We start from the raw sequence: 4,351 nt of genomic DNA on the forward strand, positions 1-4,351 counted from the left end.
ACTCATTGATATCATGCTTAGTGGAATAGATCTAAGTTTCAAAGAATCAACATCAAGAGAAATTCTATCCACGTTCCTAGCCAACTCATCAATCTTAGCAATTTTTCTTCAACAAGCATTGAAATTCTTTTGTGAATTCATAAATTCTTTAACACTAGTCTCAAAATCAGAGGGCATCTTATTAAAATTTCCATAAGAGTTGTTGTAGGAATTACCATAATTATTAGAGGAATTACGTAGGAAACCCTAGAATTAAATTTCCCTCTATACGCGTTGTTACCCAAATTGTTCCTACCAACAAAATTCACATCCATAGTTTCATTATTCTTCTCAATCAAAGTGGACAAAGGCATATCATTAGGATCAGAAGAAACACTCTTATTAGCAAACAATTTCATAAGTTCATCCATCTTTCCACTCAAACATTAATCTCTTCAATAGCATGAACTTTTTTACTAGTGGGTCTTTCGGTGTGCCATTGAGAATAATTAACCATAATATTGTCTAGGAGTTTAGTAGCTTCTCCAAAAGTGATTTCCATAAAAGTGCCTCCTGTGGCCGAATCCAAAATATTTCTAGAAGCAAAATTCAATCTAGCATAAAATTTCTGTATAATCATCCATAAATTCAAACCATGTGTAGGGAAATTACGTATCATTAATTTCATCCTCTCCCAAGCTTGTGCAACATGCTCATGATCAAGTTGCTTAAAATTCATAATATCATTTCTAAGAGAGAAGATCTTAGCGGGAGGAAAATACTTAGAGATAAAAGCATCTTTGCACTTATTCCATGAATCAATACTATTTTTAGGCAAAGAAGAAAACCAAGTTTTAGCACGATCTCTAAGTGAAAATGGAAATAGATTCAATTTAACAATATCGTTATCCACATCTTTCTTCTTTTGCATATCGCACAAATCAACAAAGTTCTTTACATGGGTAGCGGCATCCTCACTAGGAAGGCCGGAAAATTGATCTTTCATGACAAGATTCAACAAAGCAGCATTAATTTCACAAGATTCAACATCAGTAATAGGAGCAATTGGAGTGCTAATAAAATCAATATTGTTGGTATTGGAAAAGTCACATAATTTAGTATTATCTTGAGCAAACAATCAATCCAACACACAAGCAAACAAGAAGCAAGCGAAAAGAGGCAAATGAAAAAGGGCGAATAAAACGGCAAAGGTGAAGCGGGGGAGAGGAAAACGAGAGGCAAATGGCAAATAATGTAATGCGAGGGAGAAGAGTTTGTGATGGGTACTTGGTATGTCTTGACTTGAACGTAGATCTCCCCGGCAATGGCGCCAGAAATCCTTCTTGCTACCTCTTGAGCATGCGTTGGTTTTCCCTTGAAGAGGAAAGGGTGATGCAGCAAAGTAGCGTAAGTATTTCCCTCGGTTTTTGAGAACCAAGGTATCAATCCAGTAGGAGACTACATGCAAGTCTCCTAGTACCCGCACAAACAATCAAGAACCTTGCAACCAACGCGATAAAGGGGTTGTCAATCCCTTCACGGCCACTTGCAAAAGTGAGATCTAATCAAGATAATAAGATAAATATTTTTGGTATTTTTGTGGTATAGATTGGAAAATAAAGATTGCAAAATAAATAGTAAACAAGAATTGTAGATTGGAAACTTATATGATGTAAAGTAGACCCGGGGGCCATAGGTATCACTAGTGGCTTCTCTCAAGATAGCATGTATTACGGTGGGTGAACAAATTACTGCCGAGCAATTGATAGAAAAACGCATAGTTATGATGATATCTAAGGCAATGATCATGAATATAGGCATCACGTCTGTGACAAGTAGACCGAAATGATTATGCATCTACTACTGTTACTCCACACATCGACCGCTATCCAGCATGCATCTAGAGTATTAAGTTCATAAGAACGGAGTTACGCATTAGGCAAGATGACATGATGTAGAGGGATAAACTCAAGCAATATGATATAAACCCCATCTTTTTATCCTCGATGGCAACAATACAATACATGCCTTGGTGCCCCTACTATCACTGGGAAAGGACACCGCAAGATTGAACCCAAAGCTAAGCACTTCTCCCATTGCAAGAAAGATCAATCTAGTAGGCCAAACTAAACCGATAATTCAAAGAGACTTGCAAAGATATCAAATCATGCATATATGAATTTAGAGAAGAACCAAATAATATTCATAGATAATCAAATTCATAAACCCACAATTCATCGGATCTGGGCAAACACACCGCAAAAGTGTATTACATCGAATAGATCTCCAAGAACATCGAGGAGAACTTTGTATTGAGAACCAAAGAGAGAGAAGAAGCCATCTAGATAATAACTATGGACCCGAAGGTCTGTGGTAAACTACTCACACATCATCGGAGAGGCTATGGTGTTGATGTAGAAGCCCTCCGTGATCAAATTCCCCTCCGGCAGATCGCCGAAAAAGGCCCCAAGATGGATCTCACGGGTACAGAAGGTTGTGGCGAGGGAAAAGTGGTTTTGTGGCTCTCCTGGATGCTTTTAGGGTACATGGGTATATATAGGCGAAAGAAGTATGTCGGTGGAGCTCCATGGGGCCCACGAGGGTGGGGCGCGCCTACCCCCTGGGCGTGCCCCCTATCTTGTGGAAGCTTCGCGGACTTCCAGACTTGTACTCCAAGTCTCCTAGGTTGCGTTTGTTCCAAGAAAGATCCTCGCGAAGGTTTCGTTCCGTTTGGATTCCGTTTGATATTCCTTTTCTGCGAAACACTGAAATGGGCAAAAAACAGCAACTTGCACTGGGCCTTTGGTTAATAGGTTAGTCCCAAAAATAATATAAAAGTGCATATTAAAGCCCATTAAACATCCAAAACAGATAATATAATAGCATGGAACAATCAAAAAAATTATAGATACGTTGGAGACGTATCACAACCCGTGACAAACTTGTCCGGTAACTCACACTTCAGGAGCTCCAGCTCCTTAGAGATGCATTGTATCTCATGGGCCTGGTCCAATACAGAACGGTTATCAACCATTTTGTAATCATGGAACTGCTCCATAGCATACAACTCGCTTTCAGCATCGGTTACACCGAACTTAGCTTCAAGCGCATCCCACAAATTCTTGGGAACGCACATATGGAGATATGTGTCCACAAGCTTGTCCCTGATCACAGTAAGAATAGATCCCACAAAGATGTCGGTTGCCTCCCTAAACGCATTCTCGTGTTCAGGAGCAATCGTTACCGTGGGAGCCACACCACCAACCCAGAACACGTTCATTGTTGTGAGCCACAAGGTGGTCCTTGTTTGTCAACGCTTAAAATGTGTTCCAGTAAACTTTTCCGGTTCCAGAGTAGCGGCGAAGCCATGAGTCGAAAAGTGCCTAAAATAAGGTTTTTGGATTGTTTGAAATATTAGCACTTTTTCGACTAATCTAATCCATGAGTAAACAGTAAGCATGGCAAATATGGTATGCATCTCATACCAATACCTAAGCATGTGAGAGCGTACAGTACATAGAACTGAAACATCTATGAACATCATATATACGGCCAGCACATGAATGAGCAAATAGGGGATGAACGAGTCATACCCTCCGGTTGGCCAGGCCAACACGGCGACGTCAGCGGCAGCCTCGGCATCGGTCGAGGCCTTCTTCTTGGTGGCTTCATCGTCAGCCATGGAGTCGATGCAGGGGAAGTAGTGGAAGCATAGGCGGACGGAGATGGGGATGGATCGGGAGCAGTCACGTCGACATGCTCCCCAAAAACCTTATTGTCGTTCTCCCGGGCAGGATCTCGAACGACAGGGTCCCGGAGGCACCTGCTCTCCCGACCAACCATGCACGCGGTCATTAGGATGGGATCGCCGGAAGAAGCACAGAGAGAGGAATAATAGATGATGGCTAGGGTTGTGCGAGAGGGAGTAAGTGAACTGAGTTAGGGTTCACTCCACTCGCCAGCGCCTTCTTATATAGGCTGTTGGGTAGATGGGCCTGGGCTCAGGCCCACGACCGAGTCCACGAATAGCCCACGGTCCAACGTCTCGGACAGTGGCACTTCCATAAGTGACTCGTTAATTAACCATTCCTGAGTGGCAAAAATAAGCTTCGGCTCGGCTCATTCCCACAACCCGCGGCGCGCACGCGTGTTGTGTCGTGTCGTGACGAGGCGAGGATGTTGGGGAATGCAGTATTTCAAAAGTTTCCTACGATCATGCAAGATCTATCTAGGAGATGCATAGCAACGAGAGGGGAAGAGTATGTCTACGTACCCTCGTAGACCGAAAGCGGAAGCGTTATGATGTAGTCGAACATCTTTGCGATCCAACCGATCAAGTACCGAACGCACGGCACCTCCGTGATCTGCACAC

The sequence above is a fragment of the Triticum urartu genome, chromosome 6, assembly GCF_003073215.2.
Source record: "Triticum urartu cultivar G1812 chromosome 6, Tu2.1, whole genome shotgun sequence".
Classification (NCBI taxonomy): domain Eukaryota; kingdom Viridiplantae; phylum Streptophyta; class Magnoliopsida; order Poales; family Poaceae; genus Triticum; species Triticum urartu.